This window comes from Tympanuchus pallidicinctus, unplaced genomic scaffold (genome assembly GCF_026119805.1).
Source record: "Tympanuchus pallidicinctus isolate F22 unplaced genomic scaffold, pur_lepc_1.0 scaffold12, whole genome shotgun sequence".
NCBI lineage: Eukaryota > Metazoa > Chordata > Aves > Galliformes > Phasianidae > Tympanuchus > Tympanuchus pallidicinctus.
Window position 1 is genome coordinate 12,059,995 of NW_026294637.1, and position 8,197 is coordinate 12,068,191.

The 8,197-nt window shown below is 40.2% G+C and overlaps 1 protein-coding gene across 8 annotated transcripts in view; it reads right to left on the bottom strand.

The window, feature by feature from the left end:
- WDR72 (WD repeat domain 72) overlaps positions 1 to 394 on the bottom strand; it is a 106,312-nt gene extending 105,918 nt beyond the window's left edge. For 3 of the 8 annotated variants that reach the window (XM_052671590.1, XM_052671591.1, XM_052671586.1), the window contains exon 1: positions 61 to 394. The gene's annotated coding sequence lies outside the window, so the exon portion shown is untranslated. The remainder of the gene's footprint in view (positions 1 to 60) is intronic. The other 5 variants (XR_008203661.1, XM_052671592.1, XM_052671589.1 and 2 more) reach the window with 4 other exon arrangements.
- Between the last annotated feature and the right edge of the window lie 7,803 nt (positions 395 to 8,197).

Genomic DNA, 8,197 nt, shown 5'->3' on the forward strand with positions numbered 1-8,197 from the left:
GGGAGGCTGCACTCCGCGATGCGCAGACAGGAGTCAAACCGGGCCGGCGCAGCCCCCTACCTGGAGCCGCTCCGAGCACCGCCAGCGAGGGAAGCACCGAGAGGAGAGGCAGGGAGCGAGGCCAGGCTGCGTCCTGCTCCAGAGGGTGACACACGGCTCTGCGCTCGCCGCCGGGCGTGGGACGGCGGTCAGAGCAGGGCTGGTCCGAACCGCCCGCAGCTCGCTCCGCCCGCAGCCCGGTCGGAACGCAGAGGTGACGCGCTCGCACGGCAACTCTCCACCTCTATAGCTCGAGGGGAAAGGACAGTTAGCCTGAAGAAAGGAGAAACAAAATAAGAAAACAGGAAAAACAAAAAAGAAAAAAAAAAAGTACACAGAAAATAAAAAGTTAAAAGTGAGCGACGCGAAAACAGCTCGTCCGTCCACCCGCCCCTCGCTAATGAGGCGAGGTCGCGCCCCAACCAGGGCAGGTCCGACAGGTGAGCGCCCGCCCCTCGGAGCTCCCCCAGCCGGTGATGGAGCACAGGTGATGTTTAACTACCGCACAGGGCAGAGAGGTATTGCGCTTCTGCTAGCGGCAGCGGGACGCAGGTGTTCCGTGAGGGGCGGGCGGGGAGCGGAGCGGCAGCTGTGGGCTCCCAGGGGGGCGCTGCGGGGGACCATGATTCCAAACAGGTGTGGGGACCGCGCCTGAGGGCAGCGCGGGGAGGGGGATACAGGCTGCTCAGCTTCGAGGGCTTAAAGGGAGCTTAGGTGGGTTGAAGCCATTAGCGAGCGAGTGAGAGGAGAGAAGAGGAGAGGAGCAAGTAGGTGAGTGTGGTGTTGGTTCGTGAGCTTTTCTTGTTCTGTATGGCAGACATAACGTAGCTGAGACCTGGAAGTTGTTCCTGTGAGTATCCAGTACGGGCTGGCTGCGGTGTGTGCTGTGAGTTTGTCACAGATGCTGGAAAGCTCTTACGGAGCTGTGTAAAGGGCTGCAAACAAAGCTGTGGGAGCCGATGTTACTAAAGAGTTTGTGTCTCTAGATGTGCTACTTCCTAGCTTTGTTTGTTTGTTTTTACATTTATTGAAATAATACTAAAATGTACAGCGACCGCGATTGCAAACAGGTGTGGGGACCGCGCCTGAGGGCAGCGCGGGGCGGGCGCGGTCTGCGCGGGGCGGGGGGGTACGCGCTGCTCAGCTTCGAGGGCTTAAAGGGAGCACAGGTGTGTTGAAGTGAATAGCGAGTGAGTGAGAGGAGAGAGGCTTGTTTTTTAGTGCCTATGGTTTTCACATTTTAATGTAGTTACCACTGCGATGCCTTATGTGTGCTGTTTTTATCATTGTTTTATTCAGCTGATGTGTATGTTAGGGATATTTCTGTAAGATATCTGCTCTGAGATAAAAAATGATGTTCCGAAATACTATTTTGTGTTGTACTGGTGATTGTAGTTTTCATCCCTGGAGCACGTTATGGAGGTCAGTAACAACAAAGAAAAGAAGTTTGCAGAACTTGTGGAACTTTGAAGCATGCTTCCCCCCTATCCCCCCACCTAGTTCTGCAGTTCAGCTTTTGCAAGATTCATCGTTTACTTGAAAATGTGTTTTATTTCTTCTAAACAGCTTTGTGAGAAAGAACTTCTGATACTTCTAATGCTTTTTCATTTTGAGTGATTTCACATATGGAACTTACTACCATTGAAAATAGAACCCTGGTGTGAATGGAGATGTTTAGTTAGATTGCATCCCTACAAGTTATATAAAATTAAATATGGTATTTTATGTGAAAACTTCTAGAAGTACTTATTCTGGGCTTGTTTCTGGGTTTTTGGTAACAGTCATACTAAAAACAAAACATACTTATTGTAGTTTATTCTTAGCAAGTGAAATACTTTCATGTCATTTTTCCACATGAACTCTTGTCCCACTTTGTGTGAAGTATGAGTCAGGTGTCATTGCTGACGCTTTCAAGTGCTATTTCTGAACGTGGCTAAAACCGATTCTGCTCTCGAGCTCAACAGAGATCACTTTTCTCTACTGAAGAAAAGGTGACCTCTGGACTGTTGGGAGCCAGAAGGCAAGGGCAGTTAATAGGTCAAAAAATGTGCAGAGGATAGGGGTGCATGCAGTGAATGAAATGGACAAGGGGAGAATCTCTCCTGAAAGAGGTAAATTGTGGGTTTGTTTCTTTTGTTCCCAAAGCAAACTTCCTGCATTAAAGCTATAGTCCTTTTTAGTTCTATTTCTTGAATACTGTTTTCATGTTCAGTTACAGAAGACGTGTGCTCTAAACTCAGCTCTTTTCCCAGTTTTCTGTCTGATGTACATACCTCTTCATTTTACCTTTTTTTTTTTTTTCTTTTCTTATGTGTGGTTTTTTTTATTCTTCTGTTGAAGAGAGCTTATTTAAGTTCACTGAGTGCTTCATTCAGAAATGCTATGTTTATTGCCAACTTGGACACCAGGCTATGCAGAAACATCATGCAGCTAGCTTCTACGTTAGTGTTGTATTTTCCCAAACTGTAACTCAATAGTTTATTATTATTATTGTAACCCAGTAAGTAATTTCTCCAGCTTTCTTATCTTCATCTCCCTAGAAGAACTTTCCCTTTTATTTGAATGAGCAGCAATGCAATTTCTGTGAACTAAAGTATTCGTATGGTCTCATTTAGTAACCAAACTTTGTTTTTGAGATGAATATGAGTAATTAAGGGTTAACAACATTGACAGGTGTCATACCAAGGTGTGAAGCAGTTGTAGCTTAGATTGCGTTAGGACAGAGTTGTCAAGTAGTGAGAATTTATTGTATTAACAGATTTTGTGTCAGCATTTCACATAATAAATGTCAAGTTTTGTAGCAACTGAGCTATTGTTTTGCTAAGGTAAGCTCTGGGTTCTTTCACCCCTCCTGGAGACTTAAGGATGCTGTTGATTAAATCAGTGCTTTTATGATAATAAATGTGATTTCACAAATTACTATTGCATGAACAGACAATGGAAGTTGCTACTTGTCACAGTATAGGATTAAACCAAGGCAAATTTCAATCTCATGTCATCTCTTTTGGTTTGAAAAATGTATCTTAATGCTTCTTCCCCTACTCCCCTCCCAAAAAATGCTTCCATCTCTAGGTCCAAAAGTATGATAGTACCGTGGTTGTTACTGTTACGTGCGTTTCTGCTTGTTTGAGGTGATGGGGCATGAACTGAAATACGCTTTTTGTGACGCTAGAGGGAGCCAGGGGAGAAGATGGAGGAAAACACCTCTGTTTAATTTCCCTGAGGGAACAAATTCGATGCTGTTAAACTGGTGTTTAAATAGATTAAGGCTTAAGTAGAAGTACACATCTTGCTTCTTTTATCTCAAAGCTACTTTAAAACCGTTTTGTGTTTTCTTGAGGGAAGAATGTGAAGTTCTAATCTTTTTAATAGTAAATCGTAAAAGAATTTATGGGGCCATTTTTCCCTTTAAAATTCCTCATGATGAACAACATAACTGCACCTTTCCCTGTAGTATCCCTGTAGCATCTAGTGCAATCATGTGACAAAGGCAAATATGAAAGCTATTTGTGTTTCCAGGAGCTTTTCACATACTTTTCATATATTTTTGAGCAAGGAAAAGCATGGGAAAAAGACTTGTACTTCACTTTTTCAGATGGGCAGGAAATATTAGTGCTTGTCTTTAGGGCATAAGATGGTGTTGGAAACGAAGGCTGAAAATGCAGAACTGTTACAGACAGATAGAAATGATGATTTTTAAAGGGAATGCTAGTAATCTAATCTCTTATGTTTGCTAAATAGAGGTATGTACAGGAGATGAACACTGATTGTTCAAATGCTTTTCTTGAATAAGAGAATTCCAAAGCTAGTTGAAAAGATTACAGTTCTGGAAAGACAAACGAAGAGGCCATGTGGTTTAAATGTGACCACTGAGCGTCCCAAACATGGGCAACTTTTGAAAGCACTAAGAGAACACGCATGGAACTTACAGCACGTGCAACTAACTTTAGTCTGGTTTACAAAACATTCTGCTAAATCCCAGTACAGTCTAATTAAGGTTGTCAGACTTATCTGCCTGCTTATTTTTGTTTTCAATTGTATTTATTTTCATTGTTGCTGGAGGAGGTACCTTTTTGCATTATAATTCCACTGACACAACAGAGCTAATTAGCACTCCACCTCTAATGCAGAAGGATGACTGTATAACTATACGTGTAAAAACAAAGAAAATGTCACCCACCTGAGATATATATTTAGGAGATAGACCATGTTAAAAAGTGAACAAAACTGGGTGTCTGAAGACAAAGCTTTTGAAAGCAGGGTACTACTTTTATGTTCGCAATTGAAAATAATTTTAAAAACAATCTAATTTTTTTCTTAGGATTATATTTAAATCAAAAAATCACAGAATCATAGGGGTTGGAAGGGACCTCCAGAGATCATCAAGTCCAACCCCCTGCCAAAGCAGGTTCCCTACAGCAGGTCGCACAGGTCGGCATCCAGGCAGGTCTTGAACATCTCCAGAGAAGGAGACTCCACCACCTCCCTGGGCAGCCTGTTCCAGTGCTCCGTCACCTCACTGTACAGAAGTTCTTGCGCACATTTGTGTGGAACTTCCTGTGCTCAGTTTCCAGCCGTTTCCCCTTGTTCTGTCTCCACTCACCACTGAAAAGAGTCCGAAAAAAAGAAAAGAGTCCTGAAAAGAGTTCACAAAATAATTTGGCTTTTTTTTTTTTTTTTTCCCCATGCCAGGCTTTTCACATGTTGTTTGTATTTTAGTGGTGTTTTAAGAGGAAAATAAGATGTGGAAACAATTGATGTTTGTTCTCTATCATGTTCTTGCAGTCCTCCAGAACAGATCAGGCATTCCACTAGGTGTCTGTAAATGTAAAGGAAAGGTCTAGGAAGTAGCTGTGTGTGTGCACATCAGAGTGTATGAAACACCTGGAAGAGACTGGAAATGTTTCATTGGGCCTCTGGTGAGCCTTTGCCCTTTATTCCTCTGGAATGATAGTGAGCAGTTGAATTCCAGTAGGAGCAACTGGTTTTACACAGATCAAACTAATGATGAAATAAGAATTCTTTAGAAAATCAATGGTGACTGACAATAGATGCCAAAAAGCAGGTATACTTTTTTTTTTTTTAGTTTTACCTTTCTTTGTGTTAAGGCATATCTCTACCTCTACACAGACTTTCTGCAGTATGTGATTTCATATTTGTAAACAACTCCATCACTGCAGGGGCTTTCAGTCTGAAGAGTATCCAAGCTGCATAAACATAACCATCGGTATGGGATTCTCTTCTCAATCTGTACGTGGCTCAGAATAAGAATGGCTAAGAAAAGATGGCTTCATAATATTCATACAGAAATGCAGTTCAAGGAAACTGTTCCTACAAACCATGCTTAAGTATCAATTGAAATTTGGCTAAAAGTTTTTTTTTTTTTCTTCCCCACTGTTTTCTTATTATTTCTTATACCATGGAATTCTTAATTTTTTTTGTTTTATTTTCCTTCTCTTGTGAGAACTGAGCAGTGATCTTCCAAATTTTGACAGACACTTTCAAATATGCTTTGATCCTCGTTCTCCTTATGCGACATGTTATAAATCATTTGTTTTTGACCATATTTGTTGCATTACAAGTATCCTGTAGGGAAAGAATTTCCTGAGAAGAACAATGTGTGGTTTTAATGCCAAGTAGGTAATAATTAAACTGAAACCTCCTTGCTTTCAATGCTGAGCAGCTCCAAATTGTTATTATGTGCAATTTAAGTCAGTACAAAGAAATACCGTAACAAAAGTACTGCTAAAAAACAAAAAGCAACAGAACAGATTTCCATATGTCTCACAGAAGGTCACTCAGTGATGTCAAGTATCAGCTTGATATCTTAATAGAAGCACTGTACCTTGTTCTCTGTTTATACTTCTTACCCATTGTGGTTTTTACATAGTTCAACTAGAAATGCAAGGCAATTAATTCCGTACTTTTTAAAATATTTTCCTGCATTCTTGATTCTAGACAGAGATCTGCATTTTTAGAACCTGTTATTTCAGGCATTAAGAAATGATAAAATGGAGGAGAATGTAGGGGAAGGAATGACTAAGTGATGAGATATTTACTTGAATGCTCTGAAACTACTGACTAGTGAAACACACTTGTCACATTGCAGCTTCTGTTCTTGTCCTTCAGCCAAATGCTGTCCTGACTGCTTGTTTCTGCTCAGAGCTCTGCTGTTTTGTTAAGCCTAATGCTTTTTCAAAGTGAAAGGCTACCTATGCTAAACATATCTTCAATGCATAGCAATGCTCTGCTTGTGTTCAGGTAGTCTCTGTGTATTTCCTGCTATGTAATAGTAGCAGTTTTCCTAGTTGCTTTGACATCATGGCAAATAAACAATGACTTGGAGCTGCTGGAACCCAAGTATTCAAGAGACTAATTAAGGAACTGGAAGATTTAATTGCATGTATTTTCCATTAGTAGCTTGCTCCCATCTGTAAATGTAATCTTTCTTGTGATGGTCCTTCATGGGTGGGTTTCTTGGTCTTTTTCTGTTGTTGTTTTTGTGATTACTCATTGAAATTGAGTTATTTTCTAGATTTTTTTTCAGTGCCTGTGCTGGCTGAGCTTTTCAAATTATATGCTTAATTGCATGTTGTGCAGAAGTCAAAATGCTGGAGAACAGTGATTATACCTCTGTTTTAAGCAAATGCTCCTTAATTTGGTCCAATTTTGACATCAAAATTGGGTTCTCTATTGAATGCTAGACTTAGCTGTGCTAATTTCACTGGAACTCCATTTTTTTGCGTAAGTCTGTCTCTGGGCAACTTATTCAAATAAACGGCATTCCAAGCAGAGAAGTGTAAGCATATTAGTCTGAAAAGTAACTGTGACAACTTTACATTATAATATAGTAGCATAAAACTGAAGCCAGTGTTAGACACTCACATGGTACCAAAACAAAGGCCAGGTACATCCTGCAGAGTGACTGCAGACTTTCATGGAGCAAGTTGTGCACCATATTTGATTGTGTCATACTTAACATACTTAGGCCATTGTGTTCTCGAATTGTTGGGGTTGGAAGGGAGACTTGAGATAGCTTAGTCCAGCATTTCTGCTTCCATGGGGCCAGTGAGAACAGGTTGCCCAGGATTGTGTATAGTCAGGTTCTGAGCGTCCCCAAGTATGGAGTCTGCACATTCTCTCTGGACAAACTTCATTATTAAGTTACCTTCATGATAAAATATTTGTACTGTTCAGATGAAAATAATTAAAATTTGTGCTTATTATCTCCTGTCCTGTTGTTAGGGAACAATGAGAAAAGTTGGGCTCACTATCTCCTGTGTTTATAAACACTGATAAATTTCCCCCAGTGGCTTCTTTCTCTTTTTCTCAACATTCACCTTTCATTGAATTTCTCTTGAGCCTCAAACAACCTCTCAGTAGATCCTGAGCTGAAAGGTTTAAGTCTCCTTTTCTGCCCTGAGGATCTGATTTCTCTACTTAAGACCTAAGAACAAAAACCACATTGTATGGTACAGACTGAAAAAATTCAAGTTTTTCATCACTATATGAATATATATTAAAACAATTTTAAAAACAAAAAACAGCACCGTTAATAACCCAATTAACAAGCAGAAACAGTAAAAAATACCTCAGTTCTTGTAGTAATTTTGGTGTTTTGAGCGTGGTTTCAAAGTCAAAGATCACTGTGACAGATTATTTCTTATCAATGTAAAGTAACTGGGTATAACAATAGAATTACGAGTTCATGGGGTGCATTAAAATTAAGCTTGTCTCTGTGATATTTATTTGCTTTTTGTTTTAATAAATTAAGCCTACTTTTACATAGCTGTAGATAATGCAGAAAAATAGAAGTTCTGACTGTGTGAACCAATGTGCAGAATACTTAGGTTTTTTCAACAAAGTATTAAAAATGAAAGTTCAAGAAATCCCAGAGTTTGTTCCTAATAAAATCATTTTGCCATGTTTGTTATTGCTGGGCAGAGATGGCATTCAGAAATGTTATTTAGACTGGAGGCAGCTGTGTATGTCAGATAGACGCTGAGGAAATGAGGGAGAGGAAACAGCTGTAATTTTTCCATTCCTTTTCCATCTCTGGATGTTTATTGAAGCAGAAAGAATTTGTCACTGGTCTTTTAATTGGCTGGATTTTCTCCATGTAAAACATGGGAGGAGTGTGTAAGAAAAGCAAAACACG